Source organism: Bufo gargarizans, chromosome 5, assembly GCF_014858855.1.
Source record: "Bufo gargarizans isolate SCDJY-AF-19 chromosome 5, ASM1485885v1, whole genome shotgun sequence".
NCBI lineage: Eukaryota > Metazoa > Chordata > Amphibia > Anura > Bufonidae > Bufo > Bufo gargarizans.
The window spans coordinates 383,234,042-383,259,499 of NC_058084.1; positions in this window are offsets into that span (position 1 = coordinate 383,234,042).

Below are 25,458 nucleotides of genomic sequence, written 5' to 3' on the forward strand. Positions count from 1 at the left end.
CTACACTAGTTCTTGAGCCACTTGTGTTAACCTCCCTAATCTCATGCTGCCTTTTTTGTGTGGCTCGTGGTACAGGCAGTATTTTGGAAAACAGTACCTTTGTGGTCCTTGCCCTAAGCTTTTGACCTACAGTTGTATCATCGCTAACGCTCCTTTTTTTCGCATAACGTTACTACTGAAGCGTGAGTTCTCATCCTTCGCTATGAACGAAACAACCACTGCAGCTGCAATACATAACAAAGCCAGTAGATGGCAGTGTTAATCTAAAGTAGGTAATTACACTACACAATACACTTTGCTATATGTAATCACAGCCCTATATTCAATCTGTAAGTCCTGGTATATATATCATCAATCCCTGTATATATTAATGTTCCATATATAGTTGTGAATTTCTCCACTGAGCCAGAGTATGAGTTTCTCCGATCCTTAGTCCGGTAATATAGTCTCCCCAGCTTTAGTGTAGATATCCCCGATATCTTAATTATGTGATAGAGAGAAGATCTATATCTTAATTGCAGGATATCTACACTAAATCTGCGGAGAGAAAGTGTACTATATATACATAGGCATGTATAGGTAACGAAAATATTTAACTTGTCTTTATTTCAATTATAGAAGAGCTGTATGCTGGCGGTATGCGCCGATGACAAGCGCGATGTGGCAGCAGGAGGAGCGCGGTCCCGCTGTGTAATAATATTAATAAACTGTTACTTTATTTAATAGTCAATTCAGCTAAGAAGGAGTTAACATTGGGACTCTGGATCTTGGGAGATGGTGCTATGGTGGGTTCAGGCGGGGAGAAATTTCGATGGGGACTCCAGATAGTAATGCTGCCAGAGAGTGCAATCCTAACTACATAGCGGGATCGCACTGAGCGCCTGTTGTATGTGTGCTGCAGAAATGATTAACAGAGGAAGGTGCGCTCATGTCATGAAAGAAAATGCAACATGTGGTAAGAAAGTGTCTAGTGTAGGGGGGGGGGAGTTATTAATTAGTACATATGTAACATCCCAGAGTATGTCACTAAAAACTCTGTCTCCCTGCTACAATATGTTAAGTGTATATTTATTGTCATCTTGTGTAGTCAAACTTTGCATTTACCATTATATGTATTTTCCAGGCCTGTATTATGTATTTGCTGTAATTTCCCTGTCCGCCAGCAGGTGGAAGCAATATGTAGCAGACCATAGCTAAGTTAGTATATCTAGTCTGGAATAGTCCATTCCAGTCTAGCCTCCCCTGTGTGAGCAGAAGTGGGACGTTCCCATGTCCTGTCTCATGAGGAGGAGAGGAAGTTTAGCCAGTGTACCAGCCACCCCTGCCAGGGGCAGGCTGTGTTGGTAGGAGCTCCCAGAACCAGGGATCCCAACCCTGGATCCAGCCTCGGCTGAGGCAAGGATCCATCTTCCCAGCCTGAGTCATCTAGCTCAGCTGATGACAAGCAAGCAACAACCTCCAGAACTTCAGATCTCCAGGACAACATCATTCCCTGCGAGCAGTGCTGTGAGTACATATCCAGAGTCCAGGAGAAGCCAAACTCCTCCTCAGCTAGTCAGGCCCACTACAAGCAGAAGACAGACAGAGCAGAAGATAAATACCTGCCAGATTCACTAGGCATATGATCAGAAGCAGAATAGATATAAATTCCTGCCACATATTGCCAATACCTGCTGGGACCCTAAAAGACTATTGCTGCAACTCGTATGGATATCTGTTGCCATTAAGTAAAGACAAGTTGGATTATATCTCCTGTCTGGATCTCAATCATTCCACCATAACTCCTACTGACCACACTCAATTTATTGCAAGTGAGCCAGGATCCAGGAGTCCAGCCGTACCAAGGTAGGAGACACCGTTCACACTACCATATCTGCTATACAGAGACATTATCCCCCTCTGGCATTCCTCACCTGGTACGTGAGTTATAATCTTAAAGGGCCCTGCTACAGTACCTGCGCAAGCTGCAATTGGCATCACAAACTATTGCACATATATACTGACACACTGCATAGCTGACCCACTGTACCGGTGTCCTGCTCATTGCACATAGTTTTGTACATATATATCCACTCTCTAATATTTTTATTTATTAATGATTCATTTTTATACATCGATTTTTGTAATCAATAAAATATTGCTATAACAAGCAGGTGTGCACATGCCATGCTGGGGGCTCCAATGCTGCAGTGGAAGGTAGAGGGGACAACCCTATACAACCACATACATATCTCGGGATTGCGGACTCACTGAAAGTAAAGTATCCATCTTTTATTGTACCGTATGTTGGCACTATTACTAGGGACAAACCACATTAAACAAGAAAGTACCGTGTCTACCCTTTTGTATATATGTAAATATATGCAATATAAATATTGTATATATAAAATAATATACAGTGCATAAAAACACAAAAATCCATGTTATTACTACCATAATATAGTTATCACGACCGGCGTGCTGATCACATACAGACGTGGACAAAATTGTTGGTACCCTTTGGTCAATGAAAGAAAAAGTCACAATGGTCACAGAAATAACTTTAATCTGACAAAAGTAATAATAAATTAAAATTCTATAAATGTTAACCAATGAAAGTCAGACATTGTTTTTCAACCATGCTTCAACAGAATTATGTAAAAAAATAAACTCATGAAACAGGCATGGACAAAAATGATGGTACCCCTAGAAAACACAGAACATAATGTGACCAAAGGGACATGTTAATTCAAGGTGTGTCCACTAATTAGCATCACAGGTGTCTACAACCTTGTAATCAGCCATTGGGCCTATATATATGGCTCCAGGTAATCACTGTGTTGTTTGGTGATATGGTGTGTACCACACTCGACATGGACCAGAGGAAGCAAAGGAAAGAGCTGTCTCAAGAGATCAGAAAGAAAATTATAGACAAGCATGTTAAAGGTAAAGGCTATAAGACCATCTCCAAGCAACTAGATGTTCCTGTGAGTACAGTTGCACATATTATTCATAAGTTTAAGATCCATGGGACTGTAGCCAACCTCCCTGGACGTGGCCGCAGGAGGAAAATTGATGACAAATCTAAGAGACGGATAATCCGAATGGTAACAAAAGAGCCTAGAAAGACTTCTAAAGAGATTCAAGGTGAACTTCATGCTCAAGGAACATCAGTGTCAGATCGCACCATCCGTCGTTGTTTGAGCCAAAGTGGACTACATGGGAGACGACCAAGGAGGACACCATTGTTGAAAACGAATCATAAAAAAGCAAGACTGGAATATGCCAAACTACATGTTGACAAGCCACAAAGCTTCTGGGAGAATGTCCTGTGGACAGATGAGACAAAAATCAAAGTTTTTGCCAAGGCACATCAGCTGTATGTTCACAGACGAAAAAATGAAGCATATCAAGAAAAGAACACTGTCCCTACTGTGAAACATGGAGGAGGCTCTGTTATGTTCTGGGGCTGCTTTGCTGCGTCTGGCACAGGGTGTCTTGAATCTGTGCAGGGTACAATGAAATCTCAAGACTATCAAGGAATTCTAGAGAGAAATGTACTAGCCAGTGTCAGAAAGCTTGGTCTCAGTCGCAGGTCATGGGTCTTGCAACAGGACAATGACCCAAAACACACCGCTAAAAACACCCAAGAATGGCTAAGAGGAAAAAATTGGACTATTCTAAAGTGGCCTTCTATGAGCCCTGACCTCAATCCTATTGAGCATCTTTGGAAGGAGCTGAAACATGCAGTCTGGAAAAGGCACCCTTCAAACCGGACACAACTGGAGCAGTTTGCTCATGAGGAGTGGGCCAAAATACCTGCTGAGAGGTGCAGATGTCTCATTGACAGTTACAGGAAGCGTTTGATTGCAGTGATTGCCTCAAAAGGTTGCGCAACAAAATATTAAGTTAGGGGTACCATCATTTTTGTCCATGCCTGTTTCATGAGTTTATTTTTTTACATAATTCTGTTGAAGCATGGTTGAAAAACAATGTCTGACTTTCATTGGTTAACATTTATAGAATTTTAATTTATTATTACTTTTGTCAGATTAAAGTTATTTCTGTGACCATTGTGACTTTTTCTTTCATTGACCAAAGGGTACCAACAATTTTGTCCACGTCTGTATGTGACGCAAAGGGAGGGAAAAGGAAGGCCCTGTCCAAGGGAGAGGGAAAGATGGTGACCCCTAACTCACCTTGAGGCTGGCACCTAACTGCCCTGACGTCCCTAGACGGGTTTCTCACCCGTACGCCGACCAAGTGCCTAAACCCTGGCTTTCCCTCAGATGAGCCCTATGTAGTGAATAGGGCGCTGGGAAAACTAGTCCGCACCACTAACACTAAAGGGAAACACTAGAAAGAAGACAGACAATACTGACAAAACATATAGTCCCAGGTGGGCGACAACAAACAACCAACAGGGATCCGAAGGGTAATGCTCTGGTACAACAATCAGGGATAACAGCAACTCGGCTCCAGTGGGTCAGTATAGAAGTCCAGGCAGGAAGCTCTATATCTGGCAACCAGAGAAGTGGGAAAGGGGAATATAAGGAGGTTGGGAGTGCTGGACAAGAAACAGCTGAGGAGAAGAAGCTACGGATCCCTGAGTGAGACAAAAAGGATTGCAAGGCAAACACAGAGAGCTACCATTAAGTAACAGCGCTATCTTTAGACATAGAGCGTGCAGCCACCCGCTGCGACTTCCTGACCCCGGGTATAACGGAGTCAGACGTGGCTCTTGACACCCTCGTGACAATAGTACTGTAGTGAGCAGATAACCACTATACAAGATACACGATTGTTCACCACAAAAACGGCCATCTATGAAATGATATGAATGGCCGAACTTGAGACATTCCTACATATATATATACTGTAGATATGTGTATTATATTATATTGATAACTGTGCAGTTAATAATATAATATAATGCGCATATCTACAGTATATATATATGTGGGAATGGCTCAAATTCAGGCATTCATATAATTTCACAGATAGCCGTTCTTGTGGTGGACAAATCTGTGCACTTAATGGGATCGGTGTTCTGTAGATTGAATTATTTTCCCTTCTAACATGGTTATAAGGGAAAATAATAGCATTCTAAATACAGAATGCATAGTACAATAGCGCTGGAGGGGTTAAAAAAAAATTAAAAAACAATTTAACTCACCTTAATCCACTTGATCGCGCAGCCCGGCTTCTTAAACTTAAAAAAAAAAAAAATTATACAAAGTTGTCAATTTACAGAGATATTTCTCTCACCCAGCATGGGTATATGTAAAAATACACCCCAAAACACATTGCCCTACTTCTCCTGAGTACGGCGATACCACATGTGTGACACTTTTTTGCAGCCTAGGTGCGCAAAGGGGCCGAAAGTCCAACAAGTACCTTTAGGCTTTACAGGGTTGCTCACAATTTAGCCCCGCCCAAAATGCCAGAACAGTAAACACACCCCACAAATGACCCCATTTTGGAAAGTAGACACCCCAAGGTATTTACTGAGGGGCATAGTGAGTCCGTGGGAGATTATTTTTATTTTTTTGCCAGAAGTTAGCAGAAATGGAAACTTTATTATTTATTTTGTTTCCTCAGAAAGTGTCATTTTCCGCTAACTTGTGAAAAAAAATTCAATCATACATGAACTCACCATGCCCCTCCGCGAATACTTTGGGGTGTCTTCTTTCTAAAATGGGGTCATTTAGGGAGTATTTATACTATCCTGGCATTCTATCACCTCAAGAAACATGACAGGTGCTCAGAAAGTCAGAGCTGCTTCAAAATGCGGAAATTCACATTTTTGTACCATAGTTTGTAAACGCTATAACTTTTGCGCAAACCAATAAACATACACTTAATGGATTTTTTTTACCAAAGACATGTAGCACAATAAATTCTGACACAAACGTGTATAGAAATGTAATTATATTAGAACAATTTTACCAGAAAAAGTTAAAACTACACTTTTTTTGAGAAAATTGCTGTCTTTTTGGATTAATATCAGAAAAACGAAAAATCTCAGCAGCAATCAAATACCACCAAAATAAAGCTGTATTTGTGAGAAGAAAAGGAGGTAAAATTCATTTGGGTGCCAAGTTGCATGACCAAGCAATAAACCGTTAAAGTTGTGAAGTGCCGATTTGTAAAAAAGGGCCTGGTCACTAGGGGGGTATAAACCTGTGGTCCTTAACCCCTTAAGGACATAGGACGTACCGGTACGCCCTATTTCCCGAGTCCTTAAGGACCAAGGACGTACCGGTACGTCCTGACTTTAAAATCGGCATTCCGTCGCCGCAGGGGTTAATTTGAACAGGATGCCGGCTGAAATCATTCAGCCGGCATCCTGTTAAAACGCCAGGAGGGGTCATGTGACCCCCCCCCCCGTGTCGGCGATCGCAGCAAACCGCAGGTCAATTCAGACCTGCGGTTTGCTGCGCTTTTTGCAGTTTCTGATCCCCGCGGTCCCTGACCGCGGGGATCAGAAACTTTAGAGTGCCTAAAATCAATATAGTACACCCCCCCTGCACCCCTGCATGATTTGATGGCGGCGGGTGGTGCAGGGGGGGTGTCGCAGGCGGTGGGGGCGTTGCGGGAGGCGGGCGGTGCGGCAGGCGGGATCGCGATCCCCCGCCCGCCTCCTATTACGTAATCGTTGATGTACAGTGGGTATACCAGGGTGCCAGCACATTGCTGGCACCCTGGTATAAACGGCTGACGGACCGCTGTATGGAAAAGGTTAACAGTAAGAGGGAGCTCCCTCCGTCTCCGATCGGGGGGCTGCTGTGCCTTTGCAGCCCCCCGATGGGAGAGGGAGAGAGCCCCCAGACAGCCCCCCGACACCCCAGTCCTCACCCTTCCCCGTCTGCGAAGTTGTGGCAGACGGGGAAGGTTCCCATGGCAACAGGACGCCTGCTCAGGCGTCCTGCTGTCCATGGTGCTGAACAGATCTGTGCTGAAAGCATAGATCTGTTCAGTGTAAGTAAAATACAGTACAGAAACCTATATAGGTTCTGTACTGTATTTTACAGACATCAGACCCACTGGATCTTCAAGAACCAAGTGGGTCTGGGTCAAAAAAAAAAAAAAAAAAGTGAAAAAAGTTAAGATAAAAAAAAAAAAACATTTATCACTGAATAAAAATTAAAAAAATAAAATAAACTACACATATTAGGTATCGCCGCGTCCTTAACGACCTGATCTATAAAACGGTCATGTTACTTTCCCCGCACAGTGAACGCCATAAAAATAAAAAAATAAAAAATATGAGAAAATTAAAATTTGCCCACCTTACTTCCCAAAAAAGGTAATAAAAGTGATCAAAAAAGTTGCATGTACGCCAAAATAGTACCAATCAAACCGTCATCTCATCCTGCAAAAAATGAGACCCTACTCAAGATAATCGCCCAAAAACTGAAAAAACTATGGCTCTTAGACTATGGAAACACTAAAACATCATTTTTTTTGTTTCAAAAATAAAATCATTGTGTAAAACCTACATAAATAAAAATAAAGTATACATATTAGGTATTGCCACGTCCGTATCGACCGGCTCTATATAAATATCACATGACCTAACCCCTCAGGTGACCACCGTAAAAAAAAAAAAAAAATGTGTAAAAAAAGCAATTTTTTGCCATCTTACATCACAAAAAGTGTAATAGCAAGCGATCAAAAAGTCATATGCACCCCAAAATAGTGCCAATCAAACTGTCATCTCATCCCACAAAAAATTAGACCCTACTCAAGATAATCGCCCAAAAAATGAAAAAACTATGGCTCTCAGACTATGGAGACACTAAACAATTTTTTGGTTTTAAAAATGAAGTTATTGTATAAAACTTACATAAATAAAAAAAATTGTATACATATTAGGTATCGCTGCGTCCGTGACAACCTGCTCTATAAAATTACCACGTGATCTAACCTGTCAGATGAATGTTGTAAATAACAAAAAAGCTATTTCTTGTTACCTTGCCGCACAAAAAGTGTAATATAGAGCAACCAAAAATCATATCTACCCTGAACTGGTACCAACAATACTGCCACCCTATTCCGTACTTTCTAAAATGGGGTCACTTTTTTGGAGTTTCTACTCTAGGGGTGCATCAGGGGGGCTTCAAATGGGACATGGTGTCAAAAAACCAGTCCAGCAAAATCTGCCTTCCAAAAACCATGTGGCATTCCTTTCCTTCTGCGCCCTGCCGTTTGCCCGTACAGCGGTCTACAACCACATATGAGGTGTTTCTGTAAACTACAGAATCAGGGCCATAAATAATGAGTTTTGTTTGGCTGTTAACCTTTGCTTTGTAACTGGAAAAAAAATATTAAAATGGAAAATCTGCCAAAAAAGTGAAATTTTGAAATTTCATCCCCATTTGCCAATAACTCTTGTGCAACACCTAAAGGGTTAACGAAGTTTGTAAAATCAGTTTTGAATACCTTGAGGGGTGTAGTTTCTTAGATGGGGTCACTTTTATGGAGTTTCTACTCTAGGGGTGCATCAGGGGGCTTCAAATGGGACATGGTGTCAAAAAAACTGTCCAGCAAAATCTGGCTTCCAAAAACCATACAGCGTACCTTTCCCTCTACGCCCCGCTGTGTGGCCGTACAGTAGTTTACGGCCACATATGGCGTGTTTCTGTAAACGGCAGAGTCAGGGCAATAAAGATACAGTCTTGTTTGGCTGTTAACCCTTGCTTTGTTAGTGGAAAAAATGGGTTAAAATGGAAAATTAGGCAAAAAAATTAAATTCTCAAATTTCATCCCCATTTGCCAATAACTCTTGTGCAACACCTAAAGGGTTAACGGAGTTTGTAAAATCAGTTTTGAATACCTTGAGGGGTGTAGTTTATAGAATGGGGTTATTTTTGGGCGGTTTCTATTATGTAAGCCTCGCAAAGTGACTTCAGAGCTGTAGTGGTCCCTAAAAATTGGGTTTTTGTAAATTTCTGAAAAATTTCAAGATTTGCTTCTAAACTTCTAAGCCTTGTAACATCCCCAAAAAATAAAATATCATTCCCAAAATAATTCAAACATGAAGTAGACATATGGGGAATGTTAAGTCATCACAATTTTTGGGGGTATTACTATGTATTACAGAAGTAGAGAAACTGAAACTTTGAAATTTGCTAATTTTTCCAAATTTTTGGTAAATTTGGTATTTTATTATGCAAAAAAATTACTTTTTTTGACTTTATTTTACCAGTGTCATGAAGTACAATATGTGACGAAAAAACTATCTCAGAATGGCCTGTATAAGTAAAAGCGTTTTAAAGTTATCAGCACTTAAAGTGACACTGGTCAGATTTGCAAAAAATGGCCTGGTCCTTAAGGTGAAAATGAGCCTGGTCCTTAAGGGGTTAAGTGGTTAAACATTATGCATAATGAGTGTATGGGAATGTAAATGGGGCCTGGGTCACGTGATCGCAGTCCTCCGATAGCTAGAGATGTCCCGAACTATTCGCCGGCGAACAGTTCCCAACGAACATATGCGATGTTCGGTCCGCCCCCTATTTGTCATCATTGAGCAAACTTTGACCCTGTACCTCACAGTCAGCAGACACATTCCAGCCAATCAGCAGCAGACCCTTCCTCCCAGACCCTCCCACCTCCTATCAAAAAGCAAGGACAGCATCCATCTTAGATTCATTCTGAAGCTGCAGTGTTAGTGAGAGCAGGGAGAGTGCAGCTGCTGCTGATTTAATAGGGAAATCGTTAGATGGGCCAGTGTCCTGTGTCCACTCCAGTCCACAAAGACTCATCTGATCTGCTGTAAGGACAGCATCCTGACAGCACCCCAAAAAGCCCTTTTTAGGGCTAGTACATCAGTGTGCTTTTTTTTCTTCTCTGTAATATAATTGCAGTTGCCTGCCAGCGAGTGTGTCAGGCTCACAGCGTATACTGTGCCCACTGCCAGTGCCCACCACTCATATATGGTGTCACAGTAGCTTGCATTTAAAACAGTAAACCAATTTTGTCTCTGTAATATAATTGCAGTTGCCTGCTAGCGTGTGTCAGGCCCACAGAGTGTACTGTGCCCACTACTGCCAGTGCCCACCACTCATATATGGTGTCACAGTAGCTTGCATTTAAAACAGTAAAACAATTTTTTCTCTGTAATATAATTGCAGTTGCCTGCCATCTCCCTCCCCCCCATGGTGCCTCTTCCCCCCCATGTGCCAGTATCAGGTGCCAACCCCCCCTCCCCCCCAGGTGCCAGTATCAGGTGCCACTCTCCCCCCCCCATATGCCAGTATCAGGTGCCACTCTTCCTCCCCCCTATGCCAGTATCAGGTGCCACTCTCCCCCCCTATGCCAGTATCAGGTGCCACTCTCCCCCCCCATATGCCAGTATCAGGTGCCACTCTCCCTCCCCCCATGCCAGTATCAGGTGCCACTCTCCCTCCCCCCCCTATGCCAGTATCAGGTGCCAACCCCTCTCCCCCCCATGTGCCAGTATCAGGTGCCTCTTCCCCCCATGTGCCAGTATCAGGTGCCAACCCCCCTCCCCCCCCAGGTGCCAGTATCAAGTGCCAACCCCCCTCCCCCCATGTGCCAGTATCAGGTGCCACTGCCAGTATCAGGTGCCACTCTCCCCCCCCCCATATGCCAGTATCAGGTGCCACTCTCCCTCCCCCCCATGCCAGTATCAGGTGCCACTCCCCTCCCCCCCTATGCCAGTATCAGGTGCCAACCCCTCTCCCCCCCATGTGCCAGTATCAGGTGCCAACCCCCCTCCCCCCCCAGGTGCCAGTATCAGGTGCCAACCCCCCTTCCCCCATGTGCCAGTATCAGGTGCCACTGCCAGTATCAGGTGCCTCCCGCTCCCCCATGGCAGTAACAGTCGGGTATTAAAAAAATAAAAAATAAACACTTCTACTTACCTCCATGTCAGCGATGCGATGCAGCCTCTTCCTGTGTCCCGCCCTGTATGTCCTTATATGGAGTCAGTGCTTGTATTTCAGAAAAAGCTTCTGCTGGGGATTCGAACCCACGACCTTCTGCTTCAGAGGCAAAGCAGCTAACCACTAGACAATACCAGCTGCCTTGCTCCTCACAGAAAAAAATATGAGACTTCTACTGTTATAGCTGGCTCACATCTATACACATGACAGCTGCTCATATATAGAGATATAGCAGAGCTGAATGTGCTGAGACAGCTGTCATATACAGATATAGCAGTATCTCAGATATATCTCCATATGACAGCTGTTCCAGCACACTCAGCTCTGCTATATCTCTATATGATAGCTGCCCCAGCAAACCCAGCTCTGCTACATCTATGCATATGACAGCTGCTCAAACACACCCAGCACTGCTATATCTCTATATGACAGCTGTCCCAGCACACTCAGCTCTGCTATATCTCTATATATGACAGCTGCTCCAGCACACCCAGCTCTGCTACATCTATATATCTCTAAGTATTGCTATACAGTAGATAGAAATATAGAGATATAGCAGAGCTGAGTGTGCTGGGGCAGCTGTCATGTGTATAGATGTAGCAGAGCTGGCTGTGTTTCGGCAGCTGTCATGTGTATAGATGTAGTAGAGCTGGGTTTGCTGGGGCAGTTGTCATATATAGAGATATAGTAGAGCTGAGTGTGCTGGTGCAGCTGTCATGTGTATAGATGTAGCAGAGCTGGCTGTGTTTCGGCAGCTGTCATGTGTATAGATGTAGTAGAGCTGGGTTTGCTGGGGCAGCTGTCATATATAGAGATATAGCAGAGCTGATTGTGCTGGGACAGCTGTCATATAGAGATATAGCAGTGCTGGGTGTGTTGGGGGCAGCTGTCATGTGTATAGATGTAGCAGAGCTGACTGTGTTTTGGCAGCTGTCATGTGTATAGATGTAGTAGAGCTGGGTTTGCTGGGGCAGCTGTCATATATAGAGATATAGCAAAGCTGAGTGTGCAGGGACAGCTGTCATATAGAGATATAGCAGTGCTAGGTGTGTTTGGGCAGCTGTCATGTGTATAGATGTACAATTAGCCAGCTATAACAGTAGAAGTCTCATATTTTTTCAATGAGTTGTAATGCAGCCTTTATGGCTGTGAGGGTAAATGCTTTGCCACTGATACACTGCTAGATTGGAGGTTGTGGGCTTGAATCCCTAGACCAGGAGACTTTAGCAGACAGTAAAATTAGATCACACTAGCGGCTGCTGTGAAGGGGCCCTGAACACGATATTTAGCTAACTTGAAAATAAAACTGACACACACGCTGCCGGGGCGCCGGGCCCCGAAGCAGCTGCTTCCCCGGTAGTTACGCCACTGCTTCTAATGTTCGACCGCCTGCTCCAACAAGAAAAAGCCGTCAACGAGTATTTGTATGACTGAGGTGCTAGGACAGCCTCTGCAGAGGTGGGTATTTTTTTGCCACGTTACTGGACGCTCATGCGCAATGCCTGTAGGTTCATGCGTCCTTTTGAGGGGGTGACAAACCTAGTCAGTCGCACCGAAGGCACCATCAGCGACATCATCCCATTTGTTTTCTTCTTGGAGCGTGCCCTGCGAAGAGTGCTGGATCAGGCCATAGATGAGCGTGAAGAGGAAGAGTTGTGGTCACCATCACCACCAGAAACAGCCTTATCAGCATCACTTGCTGGACCTGCGGCAATGCTGGAAGAGGAGTCTGAGGAGAAATGTGGCTTTGAGGAGGAGGAACACCAACCATAGCAGGTATCCCAGGGTGCTCATTGTCACCTATCTGGTACCCGTGGTGTTGTACGTGGCTGAGGGGGAAGAACAGACCTTCAATGAGATCAGTGAGGACGAGGAACGGGACATGAGTAGCTCGGCATCCAACCTTGTGCAAATGGGGTCTTTCATGCTGTCATGCCTGTTGAGGGACCCTCATATAAAGAGGCTGAAGGAGAATGACCTGTACTGGGTGGCCACGCTACTAGACCCCCGGTATAAGCAAAAAGTGCCTGAAATGTTACCGAATTACCGGAAGTCGGAAAGGATGCAGCAGTTCCAAAACAAGTTAAAAAGTATGCTTTACACAGCGTATAAGGGTGATATCACAGCACAACGGGAATCTAACAGGGGAAGAGGTGAAAGTAATCCTCCTCCTACCACGACGGCAAGGACAGGACGCTTTACATACGTGTTGTTGATGGAGGACATGCAGAGCTTTTTAAGTCCTACGCATCGCCACAGCCCTTCGGGGTCCACCCTCAGAGAACAACTCGACCGACAGGTAGCAGACTACCTCGCCTTAACTGCAGATAGCGACATTCCGAGGAGCGATGAACCCCTTGACTACTGGGTGTGCAGGCTTGACCTGTGGCCTAATCTATCCCAATTTGCGATAGAACTTCTGGCCTGCCCCGCTTCAAGTGTCCTGTCATAAAGGACCTTCATTGCAGCAGGAGGTATTGTCACTGAGAAGAGAAGTCGCCTAGGTCAAAAAAGTCTAGATTACCTCACCTTTATTAAGATAAATGAGGCATGGGTCCCGAAGGGACTGACAGTGGGGGATGTATTTGACTAAAAATGGCCTGATGAGATGCCCTGCGCTAAAAATGGTCCACACGCTGCTGTATTTAATCTCTGCATGCCGGATGACTTGCGTGATTTCTCCTCCACCAACTAGGGTTCAAGCCGCAATGTTTTAGTGCACTTTCTGCCTGGAAAACATCAATTTTTGATACAGCAGCGGCTACAACAATATCTAATTTTTCTGGCCTCTGGTGCTGCACTGTGGCTGCAAAAACAAAACAAAAAAAAGGCACATACATGTGTCAATTCCCCTTCGTGATCATTACCTTGTTGTGGTGAAGGGGCTTGCATATCACAATGAAGCGATCACCTCTATGAGTGTGTTGGCAATGGCAATGTTAGCACACCCCAGATGATAAGGTCGTTGCTATATTGTGAACAGACCAAAAGCGATTGGCTGGATAATTTTGCATAGAAAAAACATACATTTTCCTTGTGATCATCTAAGGTGATCATTAAAGCCTACTAGGCCAACAATGGTCCCAGACTGCAGAATCATTGTTTTCTGGGTCACTTAACTGTCACTGAACTACCTCAGCACGACCATAGGCTTTGAAAAACCGCCATCGCCTGCAGTCTCCCAAACGTGCGCACGAGCACAGTCATCACTACACCAAGATTGACGCATAGAGGAATAAAATTTGTCATGAGTGTGTCAACTATTGACAACTCTTTGCGGTTGTCTAAAATCTATTCGATACACGTAACAGGGATTAAACTGATAAGAATAGTACTACTTAACACACCACTCATATAGCGTGGCACAGTACATTGCACGGCGCACGCGCAGTGCCCCAAATTGGAAGTAGGAGGACCAAGCATCTTTTTCCATCTCCCGGTTCCTAAAATCTATTCCATAGACTGGCCCCTGATAGGGGACGTAACAGGGATTAAACTGATAGGAATAGTACTACTTAACATACCACTCAGATCGGGTAGCACAGTTCACTGCACGGCGCACGCGCAGTGCCCCAAATTGGAAATAAGAGGACCGACCAAGCATATTTTTCCATCTCCCGGTTCCTAAAATCTATTCCATACATTGGCCCCTGATAGGGGACAAAACAGAGATTAAACTGGTAAGAACAGTTTAGGCAACATCATCGACCTCATCCCATATTCGTTTTTTCTTGAGCGTGCCCTGCGAAGAGTGCTGGATCATGCCGTCGATGAGCATGAAGAGGAAGAGTTGTGGTCACCATCACCATTAGAAGCAGCCTTGTCGCCGTCGATTGCTGGTCCTGCAGCAAGGCAGAGAGAGGAGTCAGAGGAGGAAGGTGGCTTTGAGGAGGTGGAAGACCAACCACAGCAGGCCTCCTAGGGGGCTTGTTGTCACCTTTCGGGGACCCTTGGTGTTGTACGTGGCTGGGTGGAGGAAGAGACCTTTAATGACGTCAGTGAGGACAAGGAACGGGACATGGCTAGCTTGGTATCCAACCTTGTGCAAATAGGGAGTTTGTGGTTGTGCAAATGGACTGTTTGCGGTTGTTTGTGGTGCGTTAAACGGGGAGTTTGGTCTGTCATAGTTTGGTCTGTCACTGTGAAGTGGGCATAACCCTTACACTACCTGATCGATACAACTTCATACCTGATGTTTTAAAGCACGTTATTCCAAACAATTTAGGAATGTTAGGTGATGTATGCCCTTTATGGATTAAAACCCGACTCTGCGTCAACTACGTAATTTTCCATGGGAGTTTTGCTATGGATCCCCCTCCGGCATGCCACAGTCCAGGTGTTAGTCCCCTTGAAACAACTTTTCTATCACTATTGTGGCCAGAAATAGTCCCTGTGGGTTCAAAAATTCACCTGCCTATTGAAGTCTATGGCGGTTCGCCCGTTCGCGAACATTCGCGGACATTTGCGTTTGCGAACGGAAAATTTTATGTTCGCGACATCTCTACCGATAACGTGACCATTTCCACAGTGGTTTATAGAGGTGCTGAGGTGATGGAGGAAGGCCTGAGGACCTGGACCACGTGACCACTGATCACATGGCCATATCCGTGGCAACCCAGGATGTTTGGAGATTGTGCTCTGCTAGATTCCTATACCTTGGCAGAATGCTATACGGGAAGTGACGCGGCCACACCGGAATCAGCTGGAGGAGGGTATGTGTGGATCTGCGCAAGCACAGATCAACTGGATTTGTAAAAATAATTGCACCGCCACGGGAGAAGCATCTACTTAACCACCTCCGGACCGCCTAACGCACATGTGCGTTCCGGAGGTGGCAGGCTGGCGCACAGTCACGCATCGGCGCGTCATCTCGCGAGACGCGAGATTTCCTGTGAACGCGCGCACACAGGCGCGCGCGCTCACAGGAACGGAAGGTAAGCGAGTGGATCTCCAGCCTGCCAGCGGCGATCGTTCGCTGGCAGGCTGGAGATCCGAATTTTTTAACCCCTAACAGGTATATTAGACGCTGTTTTCATAACAGCGTCTAATATACCTCCTACCTGGTCCTCTGGTGGTCCCTTTTGTTAGGATCGACCACCAGAGGACTCAGGTAGGTCAGTACAGTCCCACCAAACACTACACTACACTACACCCCCCCCCCCCTTATTAACCCCTTATAAACCCCTGATCACCCATGATCACCCCATATAAACTCCCTGATCACCCCCCTGTCATTGATCACCGCCCTGTCATTGATCACCCCCCTGTCAGGCTCCGTTCAGACGTCCGTATGATTTTTACGGATCCACGGATACATGGATCGGATCCGCAAAAAGCATACGGACGTCTGAATGGAGCCTTACAGGGGGGTGATCAATGACAGGCGGGTGATCACCCATATACACTCCCTGATCACCCCCTGTCATTGATCACCCCCATGTCATTGATCACCCCCCTGTAAGGCTCCATTCAGACGTCCGCATGATTTTTACGGATCCGATCCATGTATCCATGGATCCGTAAAAATCATGCGGACGTCTGAATGGAGCCTTACAGGGGGGGTGATCAGTGACAGGGGGGTGATCACCCTGATCATCCCCTGTCATTGATAAGCCCCCTGTAAGGCTCCATTCAGACGTCCGCATGCGTTCTGTGGATCCGATCCATGTATCCATGGATCCGTAAAAAATCATGCGGATGTCTGAATGGAGCCTTACAGGGGGTGTGATCAGTGACAGGGGGGTGATCACCCTGATTACCCTGATCACCCCCTGTCATTGATAACCCCCCTGTAAGGCTCCATTCAGACGTCCGCATGCGTTCTGTGGATCCGATCCATGTATCCATGGATCCGTAAAAAATCATGCGGATGTCTGAATGGAGCCTTACAGGGGGGGTGATCAGTGACAGGGGGGTGATCACCCTGATTACCCTGATCACCCCCTGTCATTGATAACCCCCCTGTAAGGCTCCATTCAGACGTCCGCATGCGTTCTGTGGATCCGATCCATGTATCCATGGATCCGTAAAAAATCATGCGGATTTCTGAATGGAGCCTTACAGGGGGGGTGATCAGTGACAGGGGGGTGATCACCCTGATTACCCTGATCACCCCCTGTCATTGATAACCCCCCTGTAAGGCTCCATTCAGACGTCCGCATGCGTTCTGTGGATCCGATCCATGTATCCATGGATCCGTAAAAAATCATGCGGATTTCTGAATGGAGCCTTACAGGGGGGGTGATCAGTGACAGGGGGGTGATCACCCTGATTACCCTGATCACCCCCTGTCATTGATAACCCCCCTGTAAGGCTCCATTCAGACGTCCGCATGCGTTCTGTGGATCCGATCCATGTATCCATGGATCCGTAAAAAATCATGCGGATTTCTGAATGGAGCCTTACAGGGGGGGTGATCAGTGACAGGGGGGTGATCACCCTGATTACCCTGATCACCCCCTGTCATTGATAACCCCCCTGTAAGGCTCCATTCAGACGTCCGCATGCGTTCTGTGGATCCGATCCATGGATCCGTAAAAAATCATGCGGATGTCTGAATGGAGCCTTACAGGGGGGGTGATCAGTGACAGGGGGGTGATCAGGGAGTCTATATGGGTGATCACCCCCCTGTCATTGATCACCCCCCCTGTCATTGATCACCCCCCCCCCCCCTGGTAAGGCTCCATTCAGACATTTTTTTTGGCACAAGTTAGCGGAAATTTTTTGTTTGTTTTTGTTTTTTCTTACTAAGTCTCATATTCCACTAACTTGTGTCAAAAAATAAAATCTCCCATGAACTCACCGTACCCCTCACGGAATCCAAATGCGTAAACATTTTTAGACATTTATATTCCAGACTTCTTCTCACGCTTTAGGGCCCCTAAAAAGCCAGGGCAGTATAAATACCCCACATGTGACCCCATTTCGGAAAGAAGACACCCCAAGGTATTCCGTGAGGGGCATATTGAGTCCATGAAAGATTGAAATTTTTGTCCTAAGTTAGCGGAAAGTGAGACTTTGTGAGAAAAAAACAAAAAAAAAATCAATATCCGCTAACTTATGCAAAAAAAAAAAAAACTCTATGAACTCGCCAGGCCCCTCATTGAATACCTTGGGGTGTCTTCTTTCCAAAGTGGGGTCACATGTGGGATATTTATACTGCCCTGGCTTTTTAGGGGCCCGAAAGTGTGAGAAGAAGTCTGGGATCCAAATGTCTAAAAATGCCCTCCTAAAAGGAATTTGGGCCCCTTTGCGCATCTAGGCTGCAAAAAAGTGTCACACATCTGGTATCGCCGTACTCAGGAGAAGTTGGGCAATGTGTTTTGGGGTGTCATTTTACATATACCCATGCTGGGTGAGAGAAATATCTTGGTCAAATGCCAACTTTGTATAAAAAAATGGGAAAAGTTGTCTTTTGCCAAGATATTTCTCTCACCCAGCATGGGTATATGTAAAATGACCCCCCAAAACACGTTGCCCAACTTCTCCTGAGTACGGCGATACCACATGTGTGACACTTTTTTGCAGCCAAGGTGGGCAAAGGGGCACATATTCCAAAGTGCACCTTTCGGATTTCGCAGGCCATTTTTTACACATTTTGATTGCAAGGTACTTCTTACACATTTGGGCCCCTAAATTGCCAGGGCAGTATAACTACGCCACAAGTGACCCCATTTTGGAAAGAAGACACCCCAAGGTATTCCGTGGGGGGCACGGCGAGTTCCTAGAATTTTTTATTTTTTGTCACAATTTAGCGGAAAATGATGATTTTTCTTTTTTTTTCTTTTTTCCTTACAAAGTCTCATATTCCACTAACTTGCGACAAAAAATAAAAAATTCTAGGAACTCGCCATGCCCCTCACGGAATACCTTGGGGTGTCTTCTTTCCAAAATGGGGTCACTTGTGGGGTAGTTATACTGCCCTGGCAATTTAGGGGCCCAAATGTGTGAGAAGAACTTTGCAATCAAAATGTGTAAAAAATGCCCTGCAAAATCCGAAAGGTGCACTTTGGAATATGTGCCCCTTTGCCCACCTTGGCAGCAAAAAAGTGTGACACATCTGGTATCGCTGTACTCAGGAGAAGTTGGGCAATGTGTTTTGGGGTGTCATTTTACATATACCCATGCTGGGTGAGAAAAATATCTTGGTCAAATGCCAACTTTGTATAACAAAATGGGAAAAGTTGTCTTTTGCCAAGATATTTCTCTCACCCAGCATGGGTATATGTAAAATGACACCCCAAATCACATTCCCCAACTTCTCCTGAGTACGGCGATACCATATGTGTGACACTTTTTTGATGCCAAGGTGGGCAAAGGGGCACATATTCCAAAGTGCACCTTTCGGATTTCACCGGTCATTTTTTACACATTTTGATTGCAAAGTACTTCTCACACATATGGGCCCCTAAATTGCCAGGGCAGTATAACTACGCCACAAGTGACCCCATTTTGGAAAGAAGACACCCCAAGGTATTCCGTGAGGGGCATGGCGAGTTCCTAGAATTTTTTATTTTTTGTCGCAAGTTAGTGGAATATGAGACTTTGTAAGGAAAAAAGAGAAAAAAAAAAAATCATCATTTTCCGCTAACTTGTGACAAAAAATAAAAAGTTCTATGAACTCACTATGCCCATCAGCGAATACCTTGGGGTGTCTTCTTTCCAAAATGGGGTCACTTGTGGGGTAGTTATACTGCCCTGGCAATTTAGGGGCCCAAATGTGTGAGAAGTACCTTGCAATCAAAATCTGTAAAAAATGGCCTGCAAAATCCGAAAGGTGCACTTTGGAATATGCGCCCCTTTGCCCACCTTGGCAGCAAAAAAGTGTCACACATCTGGTATCGCCGTACTCAGGAGAAGTTGGGGAATGTGATTTGGGGTGTCATTTTACATATAACCATGCTGGATGAGAGAAATATCTTGGCAAAAGACAACTTTTCCCATTTTTTTATACAAAGTTGGCATTTGACCAAGATATTTTTCTCACCCAGCATGGGTATATGTAAAATGACACCCCAAAACACATTTCCCAACTTCTCCTGAGTACGGCGATACCAGATGTGTCACACTTTTTTGCTGCCAAGGTGGGCAAAGGGGCGCATATTCCAAAGTGCACCTTTTGGATTTCACCGGTCATTTTTTACACATTTTGATTGCAAAGTTCTTCTCACACATTTGGGCCCCTAAATTGCCAGGGCAGTATAACTACCCCACAAGTGACCCCATTTTGGAAAGAAGACACCCCAAGGTATTCTGTGAGGGGCATGGTGAGTTCCTAGAATTTTTTATTTTTTGTCGCAAGTTAGTGGAATATGAGACTTTGTAAGAAAAAAAAATAAAAAAAAAATCATCATCATTTTCCGCTAACTTGTGACAAAAAATAAAAAGTTCTATGAACTCACTATGCCCATCAGCGAATACCTTAGGGTGTCTACTTTCCGAAATGGGGTCATTTGTGGGGTTTTTCTACTGTTTGGGCATTGTAGAACCTCAGGAAACATGACAGGTGCTCAGAAAGTCAGAGCTGTTTCAAAAAGCGGAAATTCACATTTTTGTACCATAGTTTGTAAATGCTATAACTTTTACCCAAACCATTTTTTTTTTGCCCAAACATTTTTTTTTTATCAAAGACATGTAGAACAATAAATTTGGCGAAAAATTTATATATGGATGTCGTTTTTTTTGCAAAATTTTACAGCTGAAAGTGAAAAATGTCATTTTTTTGCAAAAAAATCGTTACATTTTGATTAATAACAAAAAAAGTAAAAATGCCAGCAGCAATGAAATACCACCAAATGAAAGCTCTATTAGTGAGAAGAAAAGGAGGTAAAATTCATTTGGGTGGCAAGTTGCATGACCGAGCGATAAACGGTGAAAGGAGTGTAGTGCCGAAGTGTAAAAAGTGCTCTGGTCATGAAGGGGGTTTCACCTAGCGGGGCTGAAGTGGTTAATTTGCATACGCAAAACCATACACCACACGTGCGCACTCAGGGGTAGGTAGATTTTTCAGTGCAAAATGTTCCATCAGATCTCCCTACCCCTGAGTGCTCATCTGGAGCAGTTCAGCCTCACCACATAGCAAAGCTGAGTGCAGGATATTCAGTAGAGCCGAGTGCGGTCCCTGAGTGCACACGTGCGGTGTATGGTTTTGTGCATGTAAATAAAGTAGGTGCTTCTTCCACGGCGGTGCAATTATTTTTACAATTCCAGTAGATCTGCGCTTGCGCAGATCCACACACACCCTCCTCCAGCTGATTCTGGTGCGGCCGCGTAACTTCCGATATAGCATTCTGCCAAGGTATAGGAATCTGGCAGAACACCTGAGGTAGAAGCAGCCTGGGTCACGTGATCGCAAATGTTCCGATCACGTGACCATTGCCATAGGTATCTAGGACGCTATTGGGAGACACTCTGCAGGCACGTGTTTAGAGCTAGTTACGTGCCGCTATCTGAGGAGGTGATGGACAGAGCGTGGGCTGGATGAAACAAGGGGAAATAGACAAATTAATAAATATGAAGTAGAAACCGTGGGGGACATAAAATACCACCCTGGTGAAAATGATAAAAGGGAGAACTGATTATAAGAAATAATCACAAAACATGATAACAAAAGTCTAATAAAATGGTTATAAAAGAAAAAACTGATATATATATATATATATATATATATATATATATATATATATATATATATATATATATATATATGAAAAAAGAAAAAAAAGTGGCAGCACCGTCCCTGATGTTGATGTAAGCTGAAGGGTGCAGCTAGCCCAATAAGGATACAAGCCAATCCAGTAAATACAGAACAGGAAAAAGATGGGCAGCACTCCAAGAAGTAAAAAAATGCAAAATACTTTATTTACCCCAGCAGGACATGCGACGTTTCGGCTCTAGACAGGAGCCTTTCTCAAGCAGTGTAAATGGACAAGGTGCCAAAAATATATAGCAATGTGCTCATACATTACAATTAACAAGACATGTGTGCTGAATTCATATCAATTAATAACAAATCACAAAAAATAAACTGTAACCACGTGATAATAAACTGTTATTGAAAATATTGACATCTTGTAAACATATTCTATATGTCAACGTGAAAATATACTCATAATCTCTGTACATATAATAAAAATGTACATACATCCATCATTAAAATCATTATCATAATCAGTATCATGTGTAATTAATAATCTAAAGTGCCATGTGCTTACTAGAAAGTATTGCAGACGGAGGGTGAAGGAGGAGTAGGAGGACAAATGGCCACGTGTCTAAAGCGCTTCTGCACATGTCGAGATGACGTACTTTCAATACTTCCGGCTTCAGCTGCATTCATCACTGCGCGGCTGCGCAGTACACCTCTGATGCTTTGTCAGCCATGTTGGTGCGGGAATCTCGTATTGGCTAATCGGGCGCATACATATTAATGCTGGTACCGTCTGATGAACACAGGTTCAAGGTAGTGTCCGCACATATTCATGCCGATGTATTACAGATGGCAGCGCGGGATCGGGCTACCCCAACATCATAGAAGTGGAGCCTCAATCCGTGACCATCGGTCAGTTGCATACCTACACGTTAGTGCAGGATCGCACTGCACCCGTGATCATAACCCATACATCACCACCATTAGTGAGGGTTCTCCTGAAAACCACCTGCCATGTGAATATCAGACTAACCAGAAATAATAATAAAAAATATATAAAAAACATATTCTGCGTAATATGGCTCTTGACTGCACGCCGTTCATTAATATCGCCTCGAACTTCCTCTCTCCAAACTTCGTGGCATACCCTCTGTTGATCAAAAATAAGAAAAAGAATAAGAGAAAATATTTGTTTAAAACATACAATTCCAAAAAAGGACATATAATTTGTCCAATACACATATTCACCAAATATACACAGGTACAGTAGAACATTTCCATATAATGGACAAGGGCAAGCCACAGATCTATATCTACCCAATTTTATAGTCTATATTCAGACCATGCGATTTAAGGGAATTACCGTATTTTTCGCCGTATAAGACGCACTCCCCCCCCCCCCAAAAGTGGGGGGAAAATAGCAGTGCGTCTTATACGGCGAATGCTGCTGATTTTGCTGAGTTTTCAATGATACACCCGCCGCGATGCCGCGCGGCGGGTGTATCAGCTGTGAGGGAGGAGGGGCTGGGGGCCGGCATCTGCATTTATAATGACAGCGGGGCCCGTGCAGTGACTGTATTCTACTACACGGGCCCCGCTCACTGTATAATCGTAGCTCTAATAGTAAATTGTTATGCATATAATCGCATAATGAGCGCTGTGTATTACTTACAACTACAAGCGCTCGCCGCTCGATAGGTAGCAGAGAGGAGGGAGGAGGCAGGCTGGGAGGACGGGCGCTGGCAGTGTGAGTCATACGTCACGCGCCTGCGCCGCCCACTTTATGAATGAAGCAGGCGGCGTGGGTGCATGACTCACGCTGCCAGCACCTGTCCTCCCGGCATGCCTCCTCCCTCCTTTCTGCTACCTATCGAGCGGCGAGCGCTTGTAGTTGTAAGTAATACACAGCGCTCATTATGCGATTATATACATAACAATTTACTATTAGAGCTACGATTATACAGTGAGCGGGGCCCGTGTAGTAGAATACAGTCACTGCACGGGCCCCGCTGTCATTATAAAAGCAGATGCCGGCCCCCAGCCCGTGTATTGAGGGTCATTCACTACAGGGACACTTATGGAGGGGATCTGTGGATGACACATAGCATAAGATGCTATATATGTGTCATACACAGATCCTCATAACAGTGCCATCCAGAGAGCCCCCATAAGTGTCACCCACAGATCCCCCATAAGTGTCACCCACAGATCCCCCATAAGTGTCACCCACAGATCCCCCATAAGTGTCACCCACAGATCCCCCATAAGTGTCACCCACAGATTCCCCATAAGTGTCACCCACAGATTCCCCATAACAGTGCGTCACCCACAGATCCCCCATTACAGTGCGCCATCCACAGATCCCCATAACAGTGCGCCATCCACAGATCCCCCATAACAGTGTGTCATCCACAGACCACAATTAGTTCAAAACCCACCAAAAGCACACCTTTTGGTTCAAAATATTTTTTTTCTTATTTTCCTCCTCAAAAACCTAGGTGCGTCTTATAGAGCGAAAAATACGGTAAGTGTATAAATCCACTTCAGTTCCCTTTTTTTTAATATACTGACTATCACCGCCTCTCCTGGGCATTGGTACAAAATCAATGCAATATATATATGCAAATCTAAAAGGATATATATGACATTACATAAAGAAATGATATATGCAAATGTGTAAAAAATATATATGTAGCATTGTGAAAACGGAGGTGAAGCAACATGGATAGAGGTATATAAGATGTATAAAATAACCTATGAAATAAAATAGCTCATCAATTCCTAATCATGTTCTAAAAATGGAAGTAAAAAGAAAATGAATAAATAAATAAACAAATGTTGGTGATTGACCAGGTGTGTTCTGTGTTATTTGTTTAGGGGGCATGTACAGTATGTACGCTTTGGTAATAGCTAGAACGTTATTTCGGGTGGATCAAGGGGCTTACAAATTGATTTTGAATGCCTCGTTGAGACCGTATGGATTTAAACTTCTGAGTTTGAAGATACAATACATTTCTCGTCTCCTAATGTATTGGACCTCTTCTCTTTGGCGAGTGGGGATTTGTTCTATTGGAGTAATTCTGAATCCCTCTGGGCTCCCTCTGTGGTATTCTGCGGCATGTCTTGAGACACTGTGTTTGAGGTATCGCTTTTTGATGTTGGATCTGTGCTTATTTAGTCTGTTTCTGAGTGTCTGTATGGTACGTCCAACATAGATTACATGGACATTCTAGTACATAAATGACAATGGTTGAGTTACAGTCGAGTTTAGCAGAGATAGGGTAGGAGGTCCCAGCACTCATGTTCAGGAAGGATACTGTTTGGTGAATCATTGCACAGCATAGGCATCTTGCTTGTCTACATTTCCAACTGCCATTCTGTTTGTTGTTGGCACCGTCCTTTTTGCTTGAGGCTTCTCTGAGTTTAGTTTACTCTGAGCCAATATGTTTTTCAGTGTACGCGCTCTTTTATATGTCAACTGGGGCGCCGTCGGTATTTTATTGAGCATGGGATCCTTTTTTAGGATATGCCATTGTTTGGTTAAAATTGATCTGACCTTATTGTGTCTCTGATTATAGGTGGTAATTAAGTTGCATTGGTAATTCTCAATCTTGCTGACTTTTTTTCTTAGGCTCGAGACATTCCAGTTGAGGTGGGAAATTAATATTTCAATGCTTGTTTGGTCTCCTTTTCAGATTAGGATTACAGGATAACTGTTATATTTTCATTAAAAAAATCTATTTTAGCATATGTTACTGCTGCAGCAGCATTATGCATAAAGCAATCTTTAGTTTCTTCACTTACCACTGTTTTGAATCCTACAGTTTTCCCCTTAGTTACCACTGTTTTGAATCCTACATTATAAGAATCTTCTCAAGATGGCTTCTCTGCCAGTTCTCTGAGGCCAAAACTGCATTCCCTCAG